This window comes from Octopus sinensis, linkage group LG4, assembly GCF_006345805.1.
Source record: "Octopus sinensis linkage group LG4, ASM634580v1, whole genome shotgun sequence".
NCBI classification, from domain to species: domain Eukaryota; kingdom Metazoa; phylum Mollusca; class Cephalopoda; order Octopoda; family Octopodidae; genus Octopus; species Octopus sinensis.
In genome coordinates, this window is record NC_043000.1 from 110700985 (window position 1) to 110720984 (window position 20000).

The window sequence follows — 20000 nt, forward strand, 5'->3', positions numbered from 1 at the left end:
AAGAAGAAGAAGAAGAAAAGAAGAAGAAGAGAAGAAGAAGAAGAAGAAGAAGAAGAAGAAGAAGAAGAAGAAGAAGAAGAAGAAGAAGAAGAAGAAGAAAGATGTGTCCCGAAAAAACAACATGGTGGCGACAGCGACGGCGGTTGTGGTAGTAAGAGCGTCATTTCAGCTTTCGAAGAACAGTGTCACGTGACGTGCATATCGGTGGGGACGTGAAGGAGCTTTGATGTCTTTCAACTAACGAGAAACGATAACAATACGACAAGGGAGGAATCTTTGAATGGTGATATGACAATAGCAGGAAGAAATCAATAGAAGCGTACTGACAGAGGTGTAGAGGATTGTGTGTGTGTGTGTGTGTAGAGAGAGAGAGAGAGAGAGTGTTAGAGGCACTGGAACTCTGGTTATATAATAGAGAATTATATAGACTGTACCAGTATAGATGTGTATATAAACTGTAGAACTGTGAGGGGTAGTTTCAGTAAGGCTTTATAGCGTAGATGGATATAAAGTGTGCAATTATAGAGGACATGTATATTGAGAACTGTTAGATGCGGAGGAGGAATTCTAACTGCGTTTCTTGGTTCGCTGCCTCAACAACTCTTTTGTAGGATCCAGTGGCTAAAAACATCATCAGGAGGAACCACGTCCGGTTTCGGCCCCTCTACCGTTTTCGACGTGGCTGCTACCTCCCCCCTTTCGGAGATGTCTTCATCTCTGGTGTTGAGTGTGTTTCTTCTTTCTCCTTTTTCTTCTGTTCTTTGGTTTCTTTGATGCAGTGTCAACGAGTGTCAGCTGACAACTGACCATTCTGCCAAATTTCCCTTTATATACTCACCGGTAGGCTCAAGGAGCCAGCACCAGGTAACTACCACGTGACACTGTCTAAGCTTCAACTGACCAATGGAGGGAAAGGGCGTGTAGTTTTGGCCCGCGCCCTCTCTAAATCTGCCTTCAAAGAGCGTCGTGTTAGTTTCAGTTTCAGCAGCCAGAGCCGACCAGCTGTTTGGTAGAACAAGCCTTCGAACCACGAGGAGAGCCCGCTATGAACGAGATCGCTCCCTTGGCCCACCTGTTAATCAACAATGCTACTTAAGTGCCACCCAGCCTCACCTAGCTATTTCCCAGTAGGCATATCGTGGCTTTCAAGCCCTTTTAGGTCTTCTCGCTTCAGCCATATATAGAAGCCGGCTTTTCGACTGCCTCCTGTGTCGTCTTTATGACTTTTCTCAGCTCTGAGCACGAAAATGAAAACCTTTTAAATAACGTCGTCATTTTCCTTTCAATGAAGCCCCCAGCCCCCGCTGCTAAGTGGTAATACTCGACAGTCCATCCCTGTTTTCTGCACTCTTCGATTAATTTTTCGTACCTTTTCTCCTTCCATTGCTATGCATTAGCGATGTCCTCTTCCCATGGCATTGTCAGCCCTAGTAAAATTCCAGTTCTCCGTTCTGTGTTCCATAGGATTCTGTCCGGTCTTTTTGTTGTTTTTATGAGTGGAACAGTCTTTCAAAATCTGCTTTGAGAATATAATATAGATGGATCTTGAATGTACAGTTATATAATACAGGTGTATTGTCGAAGATACATCTCGCTTTTATCCTTCGAAACGTAGAGTAGATGAAAGCTTTAGCGACTGAAGAAGGGGTTTTTCCTTGTGTTAATTGTCCTGTATTCTATTTTTTTTTGCTGTTTTTAATAAATGTCCAGTTCCTTTGGTTTGTGTCTATGTTTTCGTTTTCCATTGTGTTCGACGTCCTTTTTGGTGTCCTGTACTCATATATGCGTGTATATGTACATGTAGAGGTAGGTACGTATATATATGTTTATATATATGCATATGTTTTATTTTATTTATTAATATATTATATATATATATATATATTATATATATATATATATATATATCAAATAAAATCAAAAACAGGGTATATATCAAATAAAATCATGACCGACAGTTTTGTTGTTGTTGTTGTTGTTGTTGTTGGTGGTGGTGGTGGTGATGTTTGTGGCAGAGTTGTCCGTAGTAGTGGTTGAATGTGAAGCTGTCGTCTGGGTTCTTCCAATTATTCGTGTGTCGGTGGCGGAGTTGGCGTCCGTGCTCACACCTGCACCTGTGTTGCTTCTCCCCCTCCTTCCCTCCTTCATGAAGCTGTGGGGAAGGCAGGGTAGGGAAATTAACGTCGTAAGCGTTGTCAAGGAGACCTGCGTTCCTTTCAGCCGACGACTTCATGGCTTTCACCTCTGCCACTATTCGGCGTATACAGGTGCCTAGACTTATCAAGTATTCACCCTAAATTTACAGTACCTACTTGATATATATATAATAATAATATTAGGGAGTATATCCAAACTTACAGGGAAAAATTAAACTTAGGATTAAATCAAATTTCACAGCATAAATATAAATTAAATTCGAGATAAAACCACTATTAGGCAACTCAAACAGTGATAGACATAAACCAAAACGTAAAATCAAGAAATAAATATAATATATAATATATATATATATAATAATATATATATATAATATATATATATATATATATATATATAATATAAAATTTAAAATTAAAAAAAAAATTTTTATGTTGTGCAAATTCTTTGCCCGGGAAACCTGCTCTATGTGGCGTGTTTCCCGATTTTGTAAATTTATTTTCGGGCTTTCCAAGCCATTTCTGTTTCCGACGATGGCGACTTCAACCATGAAGTCGTTGTTGCAAAGAACGCTGGCCTCCTTGACAACGCTAAAGACGTTGATTTCCCTACCCTGCCTTCCCCACAGCTTCATGAAGGAGGGAAGGAGGGGAGGGAAACACAGGTTCAGGTGTGAGCACGGACGCCAACTCTGCCACCGACACACGAATAATTGGAAGAACCCAGACGACAGCTTCACAGTCAACGACTACTACTACTACGGACAACTCTGCCACGACGACGGCAACGACGCCGATCACCACCACCACCACCACCAGAGGAAAAAAATCTATTATGAGATTAATTCCGAAATTGATTCAATATAGAAATAACGAACTTTTTAAAAAATTCTGTTGGCCAGCTTTCCCCGATTTCAGCTCTACGTGTTTTCTGTAGCGAGTAAATAGTATGTGGAAATTGACGATTGAAAAGTCTGTTATCAGCATATTGGCATAGAAATAATTTTCTTTAGCCCTTGTTTATAAGTTGTTTATACACACACACACACACCACACACACACACATATATATATATATATATATATATATATATATATAAAACATGATCCATCAGGCTATCGGATGTTCATATACATCGCTGGTCACAACGCGTTTTGCATCGTTTTAGCTCCTAAATGATGCAACCTTGCTGTATAGACGGGTAGGTCATCATTCCCCCTGATCGGAAATCTGGTCCGTTGCAGGGCGACCCATTTACAGTTTAGTGGAATGGAGCAACGGGAAAAAAATTAAGCGCTTTGCTCTCGAATATAACACAGCTATCGTGAGTCCAACACCCTAACGACTAGGCCACACGTCTTCACACACACACGCGCGCACACACACCACACACACACACACACACACACACACACACATGTGTATATATAGGGGGAGAGTTCACGAAAAAAAAAAGACGAAGACAGGTGGTGTACGAAACAAACAGATGTATTAGTATAACGCTCAGGAAATTGAAAAAGTCTTTTACGTTTCGAGCCTACGCTCTTCCACAGAAAGTGACACAGAAAGACAAGGAGAGAAACAAGGAGAGAAAAAAATGTGTGTAGTGGCTACCGATCTATCATGGCGACTGTATATATATATATATATGTGTGTGTGTTGTGTGTGTGTGTATGCGCGCGCGTGTATGTGTGTGTGTGCGTGCGTGAGTACATGTGCGCGTGTCTTTATTTATATACATAAGAGAGTACTGTATTGAATGTCGTCGTCCGGGCATTGTTCATATTTGATAAACAGGCCGGAAGTGATGACCTCCCAAAATCTGAATTGGTGTCACTCTATTTGTTATGCTATGTCGGCCACGTTTAGAACTGGGCCACGGAGTTATAGGCAGAGGGTGATAGAATGGCAAAATACTGACTGCTCTTTCTTTCAACATATACTAATAAATAAAGACTACGAGACATCCTCCCTTGTGAAAAAAGTAGGGCATAAACCCAGATGGATTACTTTATAGCTGTACTTAGGATTTCAATACAGAGACGTTAGAGAAACGATACTGTTGCATCTGTGAACTATTTGCCAAATGAGGAATATCTGTGTGTGTGTGTGTGTGTGTGTATTATTTTATGCTTTTCAGCCCCAAGGCGGTGGACATGCTGGGGCACCATCAATATTATCACCTTTTCATTGCCCATTCTTTTGCGGTTGGCTTTTTGGTGAAAGAAGGAATTTAATATTTCTGCTCATTTTTGAGTTTCTTGCCGCGATGTATGTACGTATGTACACACACACACACACACCACACACACACACACACACACACACACCACACACACATGCACGCACGCACACACACATATATACATAAATGAAATGACAACGGACCTGATATAATGATTTAGGATGAGGAAAAGAAACTGTGCACAGTTGCGGAAATTAGCTGCTCAGCGGATGTTAACATAAAGCTGAAGATCAGAGAAAAAGAGAACACCTATGCTGAACTCTTGAGAAATCTGCACTTACTCTAGCCAGATTACAAGTTCACGTTTATACCTGCAATTATTGGGGCCCTGGGACATGGAATCAAAAGAGATTTCTCAACCCAATATTTACATGTCATCATTTGTGGCTTTATGTGCCTCGAGATCCAATCTTCCGCAATAGAATCATTTCATGTTCTCTCGAAAGTTTATATATTCTTATGAGGTCAACAAAATATAATTCTCGCCGGTAAGAATAAGGATTTTAAATGGACTGAGAAATTCGTAAGATTCCTTTGGTCCAGTGGTAGAACGCCTGGCAGAACGCCTGGTATAACGATAGATGTGGCTTCGAGTTCCACAGGCAGCATTCCGAATATAAACTCAAAACGTAATGACGGACGAAATGTCGCTAAGCTATTCTGCCAGCTCACCGCCTGTAATGATAATAATAATAATAATCTTTTTCTACTAAAGACACAAGGCCTGAAATTTTGGGGGAGGGAACCGGTCGATTGCATCGACCCCAGTGTTTCGCTGGTACTTAAATGATCAACTCCCAAAAGGATGAAAGGCGATGTCGACCTTTGCGGATTTTGAACTCAGAATGTAATGACAGACGAAATACCTATTTCTTTACTACCCACAAGGGGCTAAACACAGAGAGGGCAAACAAGGACAGACAAACGGATTAAGTCGATTACATCGACTCCAGTGCGTAACTGGTACTTAATTTATCGACCCCGAAAGGATGAAAGGCAAAGTCGACCTCGGCGGAATTTGAACTCACAACGTAACGGCAGATGAAATACCGCTACGCATTTCGCCCGGCGTGCTAACGAATCTGTCAGCTCACCCACTTCATAATAACAATAATAAAAGTGGTAATAATTCTTTCTACTGCTGTTAGCTGCTGCTGCTTCTACTACTACTACTACTACTACTACTACTACTACTACTACTACTACTACTACTACTACTACTACTACTACTCAAAATAAAATAATTACTTGAGTGGTGTACTTGCCTGGCAAGTGACCTGATCTGAGACAGTGCATTGAAACTAAAACAATTACAGCGAAGAAGACACTTATTAACCAACTAAACACACAGACACTATTAACTTCACTTCAGAATTTATTATTTGACATCGAACTTTTCGTCACACCAACTGCAACCTGGTCACGCCCGGTTCCCCCGCAACTCAGATTCCACTGTTTTATTATTTGTCTTACAATTAGCTGACGCAAGGCATCGTCAGTTTTTATGGTTGCTCCTGTTTGACAACACTTCCACTCGACAGGCGAAATGTCCTTTTAATACACCATATGTATGACATTATGCAATTTCAGCTATTCCTCCCCCCACATCCCAAACACACACCTCTTTTAACCTAAAATACACTTTATAACAATTGACAATTTTTATGACACGGCATTTCACTTAGTATAATTTTCTATTTCTTTTCTTTAGTGTTTGTTACTTTCTCCAGAAGTTTCGGCAGCTTTGATAAATGAAACCTCCACTTAATTCCCAGCCTCTTAGTATCTACACAGTTTCTAAATATGAACATCAGTTGACTGTAGAATGTAAAGCGCGATAAGTGTGTGGGCGTCCATTGCTGTAATATACTCTGCTAATTATTTGCTGATCGTGTGGACTCTTCCACGTGATGCAACTATGATCCTATTTCTTTACTACCCACAAGGGGCTAAACACAGAGGGGGCAAACAAGGACAGACAAACGGATTTAGCCGATTACATCGACCCCAGTGCGTAACTGGTACTTATTTAATCGACCCCGAAAGGATGAAAGGCAAAGTCGACCTCGGCGGAATTTGAACTCACAACGTAACGGCAGATGAAATACCGCTACGCATTTCGCCAGGCGTGCTAACGAATCTGTCAGCTCACCCACTTCATAATAACAATAATAAGAGTGGTAATAATTCTTTCTACTGCTGTTAGCTGCTGCTGCTTCTACTACAACAACTACTACTACTACTACTACTACTACTACTACTACTACTACTACTCAAAATAAAATAATTACTTGTGGCTTTATGTGCCTCGAGATCCAATCTTCCGCAATAGAATCATTTCATGTTCTCTCGAAGGTTTATATATTCTTATGAAGTCAACAAGATATAATTCTCGTCGGTAAGAATAAGGATTTTGCCCGGCTAAGCATTTTGCCCGGCGTGCTGACGTTTCTGCCAGCTCGCCGCCTTTGATGCAACTATGATCCTGGTGACGGATGGAACTTCTGACGAGTAAATCTCATTAAGAAAATAGTAGCAGCACTGATAGACTTGACGTTGGCTGGATATAGTGATATAGTGATATTTATATATAGTGATGGAGCATAGCTTAGTGTGTTGCATTCACGATTACGAGATTGTGGGTTCGATTCCCAGACCGGGTGTTACGTTCTGTTTTTGAGCAAAGCACTTTCTTTCTCGTTGCTCTGCGATCATTTCGACATCTGACATGTGGCACCTGTCGCACCTGTGCAGGTAATGTCGATTTGATTGGAGGGAGTGAGTTTATGTCTACACAAACATTTGACCCCTAGAGACAAATCGTCAGTGTGGTTGTTCGGTAGGAAATTGCTGATCCCTCATACGTCGTCTAGCAGAGGGAGGGGGCCATCACACACATATATATATATATAATATATATATATATATATATATATATATTTATTTTTTCATCTTTTACCTGTTTCAGCCATTAGACTGCGGCCATGCCTTGAAGAATTTTTAGTTGAATGATTCGACCCCGGTACTTTTTTTAAAGCCTGGTACTTATTCTATCGCTAGTTGTAGGGGATGTAAACACACCAACACCGGTTGTCACGTGGTGGTGGGTAACAAACACACACACATATGCATATCAAATGCAGATTTATGAAGAGGCGGGTTCCGATTATGTGAAGAGTGCAGAAGACAGGATGCTGATGGAAACCAAGAAACGATGTGTAACACAGTATCTACCGAGAGGACTTTGTCCTTTCAAGCTCATTGCAACCCCTAAGATGGGACCAACCAATCTCATATTTATTAACAAGTCTCAAGTGACCCACAATTTTGTATAACTGCTCCACCCTTGGTTTTTTTATATGATTATTGTAAGTACATCACCACACGCCATTCTGAGATATTTTCATAGCCGCTCGTTCTATGTATGAATGGGTCCTGATAGCAAAATGAAAGAAAAGTATAATAATAATTATTATTATTATTGATACCGTTGTTATTGTAGATTTGGTTGCTTTTCAAATCTCTGGTTCCAAGTTTTATCCAGATGGGAAATGTATTTGGTGATATCTTTGTTTATGTTTGGTAAAAGGAATTACAAGACAGTTTTGCATTAGTTTCTGCTGTTTCTAGCACATTAAATACTCAAGACAGATTAAGTTTGCTTCTGCTGCGGAATCACTTAATGCTTTTAATGTATAATTTTATGGTGTTAAATATACTTCTTTATCCGTATTGATATTTTTAAGTTAAGAATTATGGCTCAGTCAAAGCAAAAATATATCATAAATTCTCCTTCCACAGAGAAAGTAGTTATTAACTTTTGAAAATGGAAGACATATTTAAGTTTATTTATTTATCTAAACATCCTCGTTTTCTTTGCGATTGTGGACATTTTTGTGAAGAGACTAAACGCATAATTGTACAACAACAACAGCAGCAACAACAATAAATAGAGTGATTTGCTTTCTACCAGGAGTCGGAAAGACTCTCAGCAAAAAATGGAAACAAAATTGAAAGAACTCATAGTAATAATGGCTTCACATTTTGGCACAGGTCTGAAATTTTGGGACAGGGGTTTGGTCGATTACATTGACCCCAGTGCTCAACTGGTACCCAGAAAAGATGAAAGAAAAAGTCGGCCTCGGCAGAATTTGAACTATTATCTTCGCACTTTTCCAGACTCTATTTCCATGGATCTTACTGGATTCTTTCGTCGAAATATATCGCATTAATCCACCACGACTTTTGAACTTCGTGCATTAATAACTTTGCCATTTTGTCTCCTTTTTATCTTTTTTTATCTTCTTTCTCTTATTCCTCTTTCCAGCATTCCTAATCCCAAATCCTTCGTCCTCCACCTCCACCACCGCCTCAAAAATCATCATGTCGAACCGTTAATCCTCACATATTTTTTTCTCTGTCTGTGTTTTTCCCTCTCAATCCTTTCTGTCGAAGAGCATAAAGTCGAAACGTCAACGACTTTTCCATTCTTCCCTCTTGTTCCTTCACCTGTCTTCGTCTTTTGTTTTCTGTAAATTTGAACTGTATATATATATATATCTATATATATAAAACTGTAGTTGTGTGAGTGTCTGTTCCCTTCGATTTAGATTCCTAACTACTCCCACATTTTGCGGTGCAGTTTAACCAAATTCGGGTATCTTATAGTCGTGATTCATATCGAGCCCGTCTGAGTATTAGCGCGCGTCTACAATGAGTCTACAATTTTAAAAATAATTTAACATCATTTTTTATTCCATTTTAATGCATAATTTTTCGTGTGTCGATGGCGGCGGAGTTGGCGTCCATGGTCACACCTGCACCTGTTTGCTTCTTCCCCTTCTTCCCTCCCTCGTGAAGCTGTGGGGAAGGGAGTGTAAGGAAATCAACGTCGTAAAGCGTTGTCAAGGAGACCAGCGTTCTTTTAGAACAACGACTTCATGGCTTGAAGACACCAAAACAGAAATGGCTAAGAAAGCCCAAATTGGCATCTATAAGGGAAGTAACTCTCTAAAAATGCTTATATAGTTATTGCCCTTACAAACCCGAGCAACGCCGGTCGATACTGCTAGTATATATATATACATATATATATATAGAGAGAGAGAGGGAGAGGTAGATAGATGGACGGATAGACAGCTGGATGGATAGGTAGATAGGCAAATACGTGTTTCAGTTTTTCAATGAGTATCTTTCTTGTACTTGTTTCAATCACTAGACTGCAGCCATGCTGGGGCACAGCATTGAGGGGCTTAGTTGAACAAATTGTCTCCAGTGCTTCGTTTTTAATCTCATCATTCTGTTTACCGAAACAACTAAGTTGTGGGGACGTAAGCAAACCAACACAGGCTGTCAATTGGTGGAGGAATAACCATACACACACACACATATATATGCGCAGAGTTTCCACACAGTTTCCTTCAATTAAATTCATATACAAAACTAGGGGTTATACTAGAAGACACTTGTCCAAATTGCTGCGTTATAAAACTGGACCTAAAACGACGTGGTTGTAAAGCGACCTTCTTGACCGCAAACCCACGCCTGCACCTATACATATAACGAATTCTGCACATATGTGGATGCTAAGCGCAGACTATTGCACCATTTCTTCAAATGTTGCATTACTGGTACTAAAGCTTTCAGCCGTGGTGGACGATAACAGACAGAAAATATCGCTTAGGATTTGAACCCAGTATAAGGAAAGGTGAAACAAAATACGATAAGACATTTTGTTCGATGCTCCGACATTTCTCTCAATTACCCCCTCCCCGACCATCTGAACATGATAATAAATATGAATAATAATGGTTCATTTGATTGATCTTTAACAGTAACTATTTGTCTTCCGAGTAATCAAAATAAATCAATAAAAACAATACGAATACAAAACAAAGAATAAAACAAAAAAAAAACAAAAGTATTATTCTGAGATTAAAGCTTTGATGTGTCAACGAGTTCCTGAAGTCGGAGAGAAATGGCGGCCTAAACGATCGGTAAGTTAGAGAAATGAAAATCTAAGTGGAGATAAATTCTTTTATTTTATTCATAAGAAAATAAAGCATAAACAAGTCACGGCCGGTTAGATATTGTTAATACTCAGTTAAGGAGGTGGCGAACTGGCTGAATCGTTAGCACGCTGGGCGAAATGCGTAGCCGTATTTCGTCTGCCTTTATGTTCTGAGTTCAAATTCCGCCGAGGTCGACTTTGCCCTTCATCCTTTCGGGGTCGATAAATTATGTACCAGTTATGCACTGGAGTCGATGTAATCGACTTAATCCCTTTGTCTGTCCTTGTTTGTCCCCTCTGTGTTTAGCCCTTTGTGGGCAATAAAGAAATAAGAATCGTTAGCATCCCGGATTAAATGCTTAGCGGTATCTCTTCCAGCTTTACGTTCTGAGTTCGAATTCCTCCGAGGTCGACTTCGCCTTTCATCCTTTCGAGGTTCATAAAATAAGCACGAATACAAATCGATTTTTACGGAGCCTTTGATTCCAAAGTTTATTCAGATTACGGCTTCTTTTCGAACCAGGAGTGGTCACCTTGGTCAACACTTTGAACTGAATATTAAATTCGCTTAAATAATTAAATGAAATACAGATACCTTTGCATTCATATAAACTAGTGTGGTTTATACCAGGGCTCCCTCATGAACCCGGTGACCAGCAAGATAAAAAGGCGAAATATCCCGCTCATCATTACATACGTTACAATATAATATCCCCTAGGGTATGTATGTAGGTATATTCCAAAATTGTTGCTGCTGGAAATCCTTTGAAATGCATTCCGAGTTCCAGGGAAACCCTATAAAAATAAAATCACTATTAGTCTTATTCCTTATCTTTCAAAAAGTCATCAAGATTAAAGAACTCCAAAAATTGTCTTTGAGAGGTTTGGTAGTGTAAGCATTGTTATCAAACTCTTCGAAGATGCTTTTGGAAATTTTGTCTTTACCAACACCATATATTCACGAAGCCACTGCTAAAAGATTATTTTCCCGCAGGGTTTCCCTTATTATCTACATAGCCCTAGATTTCCCTACCTAAAGGAATGTGTCACATGATTATAATATAATTTTGCGTTTATTTTTCTTGAGCCCTGCAACTCTAAAGGCTGGTAACTCGGTTGCCATGGCGTAGAAATGACTGAGATCAGAACATTACCCCCTGAACGGGAACCCGGTCCGTTGCAGGATTGAAGGCCAGTAATTTTGAAAGAAGGCGACAATTCTATTACATCGATCTCAGTACTTAACTGGTCCTTTATTTTACCAACTCCGAAGGGATGAAAGGCAAAGGTGACCTCGGTAGTATTTGAACTCAGAACGTAAAGAGCCGGAAGAAACGCCGCCAAGCATTTTGCGTTGACGATCCTTTTCTACTACAGGCACAAGGTCCGAAATGTATTCTTAGCTTTTCTCCTTTCTCCTTCTCCACCTTCACTCCTCTCTCTTGCTCTCTTTCTCCTCTGCCCACTGCTGTCATGTGACCCGTGGTCAGCTTTCCTTTCTTTCTCTCCTTTTTTCGCACTCTTCCTTTTCACATCGGGGACGTAAACACACCAGCGTCCGTTGTCAAGCGATGGTGGGTGGGTGGGTGGGTGGGGGGGGGGGGCAAACGCAGACATACACACACGCACGCATACACACACACACAAACATATATACGACGGGCTTCTTTCGGTTTTCGTCTACAAGATCCACTCAGAAGGTTTTGGTCAGCCCTAGGCTACAGTAGAAGATACTTGTCCGAGGTGTCACGCAGTGGAACTGAACCCAGATGCGTGTGGTTGGGAAGAAAGCTTTATACCACACAGCCACGCATGTATGTATATAAATAATATAGCATATAGATATACACATGTATCTAGTCATTTGCATATATATGAGAGGGAGAGAGAGAGAAGGGGGAGGATGAATGTGATAAAAATGTAGGGAAAATAAAGAAGTAGAAACGGTGCGTTTGAAGGGGGGGGGAATTAAGGGGTGGGGCAAGAGGAGAATAAATATTAACAGAATTAAAGAAATCAGTGAAAAGAAAAAGCAGCAGATGATGGTGGAAGAGGAGGAGGGGATGAAGAAGAGAGTGGGGGAGGACGACGACGACGTGGAGGAAAAGATAATGACGTCAACGCCAGCGTATGATATTGGTGGTGGTGGTACGGGTGGTGGGGGCAGTTGTGTTGGTAGTGTCGGGGGAAGATAATGGCAGCTGTAGTGGTGGTGATGCTAATTCTGATATTGATAACGATGGTGGTAGTGATGATGGTGATTGTGGTGATGAGGATGATGATGATGGTGGTGGTGGTAGTGGTGGTGATAATGGTACTAATGGTACGACTGGTAATGGTAGTGATGGTGGTAAGTGTTGTCGATGATGATGATGATGCAGATGACGATGGCGACGACGACGACGATATCGATGATGATGACGAAGATGAAGAAAAAAGAAATATAGATAGAAGTCGGCGATAACAAAGAAGACGAAGAAGAAAGAGAGAAGACGGTGATAAAAAGGAAGAAGAAAACGTTGGTGAGAAAAATGGCGTTGTTGTGGACTTTGCGAAGTTGGTTTGCTGCGAAAGTGAAAGTGAAAGTGAAAGTGGAAGCAGAAAGTGATTTGAATTTTGTAGGAAATGAGACAACATGTCGACTTGCATAGAATCAGTAAGTTGTGAACATTGGGATAATTTGAATGAGTTGGGCCATTTTTGATTGGATATAAGACCTGAGGCTACATCATGGCACTAAATACTTCCACATCCAACTCTGGTTCCTTGCTGCTTGCAGACATTAGATATTTCATGAATAATAATAATAATAATGGTACGGCTCGGAAGACATATAGAAAAATTTCTTGACTGAATAATTAATGCGAATTGTAGCTTTGACTGAGAGATTATTCAGAAAGTCCCCAATATTTTAGGTCGAGGTTGCATAAGTTATTACAGAAATATGTTGTAGTTGTGGTTATTGTTGTTGTTATTTGTGTTGTTGTTGTTGTTGTTCTACCTGTTGCTGTTGTTGCTTTCCTGTTGCTATCATCTTGTTGTTCTTGTTGGTATTGTTGTTACTATCGTTGCTGTTGTTTATCGCAAGAATTCGATTAAGTAGAATGAAAGTTCGGAACTCCTGGTCTACTGATATTTATGTTATATATTTAGATAATTACTAGCAGTATTGCCCGGCGTTGCTCAGGTTTCTTTCGACCCTTTAGAATTGGAAATTTTGAAAAGTAAAACTTTTGCATTATGTAGCTTGTTATTCTCTGTAAATGAAGATTTTTCTGGTTGAAATACACCGAAAAATGGCGACACAGCAGTCAAAAAATCGTAAAAAATAGGGATTTTCATAGAAAAAAAGCACCTTTTTGATGTAAATAATTTTTGGTGTTAACATGGTCCGATTTGAATTTTTTCTTCTACGGAAGGAAGAGCAAGCCTTCTTCTATCATACTCTCAATTTTGGTCAACTTGCGCCACAGGGTCTCGGAGGAGATACTGTTAGTTGAAGGCTACCAAACCTGCCATACACGGACAACTTCAGCTTTATATATATAGAGAGATTTAATTTTATAACGTAACCCATGAACGGCAGCATCTTTGGTTCTAGGATATCAAATGGCTACTCAAAAGGTCCCTGCAACGAAAAAGACAAGGCTGTGTCTCAAAACTCGATACGAATATTTCAAGGAACTTTGTACAGTAAAGTTGATTACGGTGTATGCATGCATGTATGTGTGTATGTATGTATTATGTATGTATGCATCAATCAATCAATCTATCTATCTATCTATCTATCTATCTATCTATCTATCTATCTATCTATCTATCTATCTATCTATCTATCTATCTATCTATCTATCTATCTATCTAATTTATATTATATTATGTGAAGGTTCGTGGGCTAGTGGTTAAGCGTGTTGCGCTCACAGTCGTGGTTTCGATTTTCAGACCAGCTGCGCATTATGTTCTTGAGCAAAACACTTCATTTCACGTTCCTTTCGTCCACTCAGTCGTACATCTGTAACCTTGCAACAAACTAGCCTTTCGATCAGAGGGAATGTTAGTCTGCTGTTAGTCTTTCCAAGGTTAAAACGAAACAAAGCGCATTGTGACCAGCGATGTACAACAACATCCAATAATCTGGCCGATTGCGTGATATATTATACATGAAGCTGCGATTGACACATGCGGAGATTAGTAACAATTTGCGGTTGAAGTTTAACCCCAAATCTCTTCTTTAGAACTTTCTAGAACTTTCTACTTAATCTTTTCCGTATTTAAACGAACTCTAAAACCAAAATTAAATTTACAGTGTTTTTCTTCTTTTTCCACCTTTTTTTTATTCATTTTACTTCCACCCCTCCCTCAATGCTTTGACTGGCATTGACAGTCTCTCTTTTATTGGATAGCTCAATTATTTAAAGAATTATAGACTTATTAATCCTCATTGCTGCTGCCACCAAATTTCGGTGACCTCACTACCGTTATCATTAGGTTTTTATCCAATGCCTATTCTCACCGTCGCTACGATAACCACCGCCATCACTGCCAACGCCGCCACCATAATTATGACTACCAGCACCAACATCACAATCAGCACCGATTCTGATGCTGTTACACAATTCCGAAGTTATTAGATCCTCCAATAGCATCATTATCATTCCATGATTAAGGTGGTGAGTTGGCGGAACCGTTAGCACGGCGGGCAAAGTGCTTAGCGGCATTTCGCCTGTCTACACGTTCTGAGTTCAAATTCCGCCCAAGTCGATTTTGCCTTTTCATCTTTTCAAGGGTCGACAAAATAAGTACCAGCTGAGTCCTGGGATCGATAAAATTCACTTACCCCCTACCCCAAAATTTCAGGCCTTGTATCTATAGAAGAAATTATTATTATTATTATTGCCTTTGCACAGCTTCTAACGCTGGAGATGTACTACGGTGTCAGCTGTTCATTACCAGTGAACTTAAGGTAACACCTCTTATTTTTCGAGCACCTTCTGGAGTATTCGAGCGGTTCCAAGCAGTGCTGTTTTCTGCAAGTGCTCCACCCTTATTGCAGCCTCTATTTGCTCTATGTACTTCTCAAGATATTATTATTATTATTATTATTATTATTATTATTATTAATAATAATAATAATATAATAATAATAATATAATAATAATAATAATAATAATAATAATAATAATAATAATAAGGCGGTGAGCTGGCAGAATCGTTAACGTGCTGGACGAAATGCTTAGCGGTATTTCGCCTGTCGCTACGTTCTGAGTTCAAATTGCGCTAAGGTCGACTTTGCCTTTCATCCTTTCGCGATCGATAAAATAAGTACCTTCCCCCAAAATTGCTGGCCTTGTGGCAAAATTAGAAACTTTTGTTATAATATTGTGAAGACGCATGGCCTTGTGGTTAAGGCGTTGCACTCACACTCATGAGATCGTGGTATCAATTCCTAGACGGAGCGGTGCGTTGTGTTCTTGAACGAAACACTTCATCTGGCATTGCTCTGTGATCACTTGGACACCTGACGTGTGGTACACCTGTGCACCTGTCCAGGCAACGTCGATTTGATGAAGGAGCGAGTGAGCTTAAGTGATCACTATAAACGAATCATTTATGCAGGTCGTTCGCCAAGACATGAACACACGGAAGTCGTCTTCCACGCGAGAGTCCATCATCATCATCATTATTATTTCATATTCGCACAACAGATTACACCGTTGCAAAAATATTCCGAACATCGAGCTACAACAGGTAACCTTAGGTGTAAAGAACATTCCTGAGTATCCTAGCTGTCCTTAACAACACTGATTTCTGGAGCTGCCCCGATCTGAGATTTGTGCTTATTTTCTCTATCCATTCTTCCGCTTTTTTACGTTCTGAGCTCAAATTCTGCCGAGGCTAATTTTGCCTTTCAACCTTTCGGGATTGATAAAAGAAGTACCAGCTGAATATTAGGGTCGATATTATTGCTTGATCTTCTACCTGGTGAATTTCTTATACGAAATGTCCTACATGCTTACTCTACATCTACAACTTTGTAACTCTTATTAGTAAATGAAACACGCGTAATGGTGAATAGATAATGCTAAACGTTTTTCCCAGTCCCATGTTTTGATATCTAATTACTCTGCTAAAACTATTTCCAGTATATTTCAACTCTTATGCATGCCTCACACGCAAATATAAAATCTACATAGAATTTTGGAGCACTGGAATAAGGAGACGAGCTTCGAGAGTATACAGCTTGGATTTATAACAACCATATCTACATGATATATGTATGTGTGTGTGTGTATGTGTGTGTGTGTGTGTGTGTGTGTGTGTGTGTGTGTGTGTGTGTGTGTGTGTGTGGTGTGTGTGTGTGTGTGTTAATCCGATTCCAGTGTAAACCTCCACACTTTTGTCATTTCTGTAATGATTCTTTCATCCGACGTTCTTGTGGTAAATATTATTATTATGATAGTTTTTTTTTTCTTTCAAAACAACCATTTCTCACTTAACAAAAGAGATAACAATCAAAGGGTATGAAACAAAAGTGAATCAGTTGCTTTGTGGAATATGATTGATGTGGTCTGCAGACAATCGATGCGTGACAACCCTGATTGAATACTTCCTTCCACTGACATTTTATTGATTTACGTTTTATTCGCGCTAACAAATCTTTTTTTTAAATATAAAGTGTTTACAGACAAAAGGGAATATATATGTATGTATATATATATATATATATATATAATATATATATATATATATATATATATATATATATATATATATATATATATATATATATATATATATATATGTATGTATGTATGTATATAAACATATATATGTAAATATATATATATATAGACATATATCTATATATACGTATATATATATACATGCATATATATATATGCATGTACTTATACAAATATATGTAAGGGTATATATGTATGTATTTGTATATATACAATATGTATATATATATATATATATTATATATATATATATATGTATATACATACATGCATATATATATATATATGTATATGTATGTTTATATATATATATATATATATATATATGCATATACATAAATACATACATACATACACCCCACTAGAATGGGAGAAAGCGCTAATGATCTAAGTGATATGATATATATGTAAAAAATGTAATATACAAATAAATATCTGTAAATATAAACCATCCGATTTTCTGAGTACCTCATTTCTTCAAACACTCATCAGGCGCATCAAAAGACTCAACAAAAAAAATCAACCAATTAAAATATTCCCACACACAACATCCACATTCAACAACAATGAAAAGACTAGAGCTGGAAAAACTTCATCTGCAGACCAACATAAAAACCTCCATTGAAAATCAAAGAGCTGTGGAGGAACAATGGGTAATCAAAAACATCAAACAGAACCCAAAAGTGTTCTATTCTTATGCAAATAAGCATAGAACCACTGTCTCACCCATTGGGCCATTGATTGATGATAACGGCATTCCCCAACACGATGCTAAAGAAATGGCAGAAATACTGCAGAAACAATACTGCTCTGTCTTTAGTGTTCCCACTGATATTGACGTAAGGGAAACGAACGAAGTTGACTCCCAACACAAAATCTCAGACATAACCTTCACTGCCACCGACATCGTAGCAGCAATAAATGAGGTCAAACATTACTCTGCTGTAGGCCCTGATAGATTTCCCGCTAGTCTCCTGAAGGAATGTAGATACCAACTTGCAGTCCCTCTGACCAACCTCTGGAGAAATTCGTTAGACGCAGGTTATATACCGAAACAGTTTCTATCCCAGTCGGTCATCCCGGTTTTCAAACAGGGAAACAGATCCCTCGCAGTCAACTATCGCCCAATCACACTCACCTCCCACATCATTAAAGTGTTTGAAAGAGTGTTAAGATCAAGGATAGCTGACTTCCTGGAGACCCACAAACTCCTAAATGCAAATCAGCATGGCTTTCGCTGTGGCAGGGACTGTCTAACACAGCTCTTACACCACATTGAAGATGTACTCAAAGCCTTGGGAACAGGTTCGAACTCTGACGTCATATATCTTGACTTCAGTAAAGCGTTTGACAGGGTAGACCATAACATCCTACTCTCAAAATTGGCAAATGTTGGAATCCGTGGAAAAGTTCTACACTGGATTAAGTATTTCCTGGCGAATAGAACACAACATGTTGTAGTTGATGGAGTCCACTCAAACCCAGCAAAAGTCACCAGCGGTGTTCCCCAGGGAACTGTTTTGGGTCCGCTACTCTTCATAATTTACGTAAACGACCTTTCCAGTGTCGTACATTACTGCAAAGTGAAAATATTTGCTGATGACACTAAGCTCCAGCAAATCGTCAATGAAGAAGCAGACCAAACTCAACTCCAGTCTGATCTATATGCTGTGAGTCAATGGGCAGACAGAAACAAAATGCAACTGAATGAGGGAAAATTTGAGCTGATGCATTTTGGAAGAAATTCCTCACTAAAACAACCATACTCTCTTCCTTCAGGGGAGCCGCTCACAGCCTCTAACAATATCAGAGACCTGGGTGTAATTGTTGATGACGATCTCAGTTGGAGTGCACACATCAACAAGAAGGTCGATATAGCTCGTAGGATGAGTTCCTGGATCTTAAGAACTTTCCGGTCCAGAGAACAAGGTGTCATCATACCACTTTTTTCCTCCTTTGTACGGCCACACCTTGAATACTGCTGCCCACTGTGGTCTCCTCACACAAGACAAAACATCTCCAGAATTGAGTCACCCCAGAGGGCACTCACTAAACAAATTGAAGGCATGGCTGCTCTCGATTATTGGAATCGCCTTAAAGCCTTGAAACTTTACTCCCTCCAGCGTCGCCGTGAACGGTACATCATTTGTACGATGTGGAAAATATACCGCCAACTTTGCCCAAACGACCTAAACATTAGCTTCAAGGTTCATCCAAGACTTGGACCACGGGCTATACGTCCCCTGCCCAATTCAAGATCACAACATACATGTACACTGCAACATAATTTCTTTTCCTCAACAGGCCCTGCCCTATTTAACATTGTCCCGAGGGAGATCAAAGAGGAAAAGGATCCCATCAACTTTAAACAGAGTCTGGATAGATTCCTTCAAAGAATATTAGATAAGCCACCCATAATTGGATACAACTCACCCAACAAGAACTCACTACTTGAACAAAACTGGATACAACTCACCCAACAAGAACTCACTACTTGAACAAAACTTGACTTAAACAGGATTCGAATAATCCTATCATGTGGTGCTATTAAGTTAGACATGGCCTGGACCAATCTTTGGTCGAAACATATCTAAATTTATCTAAGTTTATACATACCTAGTAGTTATGGAATTATATATATATATATATATATATATATATATATATTATATAATATATATATATATATATATATAATATAAATGGATACTCACATAATAGTTATGGAATAATTAGGTTAGCCAAAATATTATTTCTCATCAAGTTCCTATGGTTTTATGGTTTTAAGGATTAGGACAAGAGAGTGTAATTTCATTTGATTGGGCACGACCAGAAACTTCACATT

The 20000-nt window shown here is 39.2% G+C and overlaps 2 long non-coding RNA genes across 2 annotated transcripts in view; one reads left to right on the forward strand and one right to left on the reverse strand.

The window, feature by feature from the left end:
• LOC118763272 overlaps positions 1 to 7159 on the forward strand; it is an 11362-nt gene extending 4203 nt beyond the window's left edge. Inside the window, exons 2-3 of the long non-coding RNA XR_004999023.1 lie at positions 2028 to 2032; positions 7010 to 7159. This is a non-coding gene — a long non-coding RNA (uncharacterized LOC118763272). The remainder of the gene's footprint in view (positions 1 to 2027; positions 2033 to 7009) is intronic.
• Positions 7160 to 9249: 2090 nt separating this feature from the next.
• Positions 9250 to 20000, reverse strand: part of LOC118763273 — a 14615-nt gene continuing 3864 nt past the window's right edge. Inside the window, exons 2-3 of the long non-coding RNA XR_004999024.1 lie at positions 11041 to 11207; positions 9250 to 9262 (exon numbers count right to left, since the gene is read on the reverse strand). This is a non-coding gene — a long non-coding RNA (uncharacterized LOC118763273). The remainder of the gene's footprint in view (positions 9263 to 11040; positions 11208 to 20000) is intronic.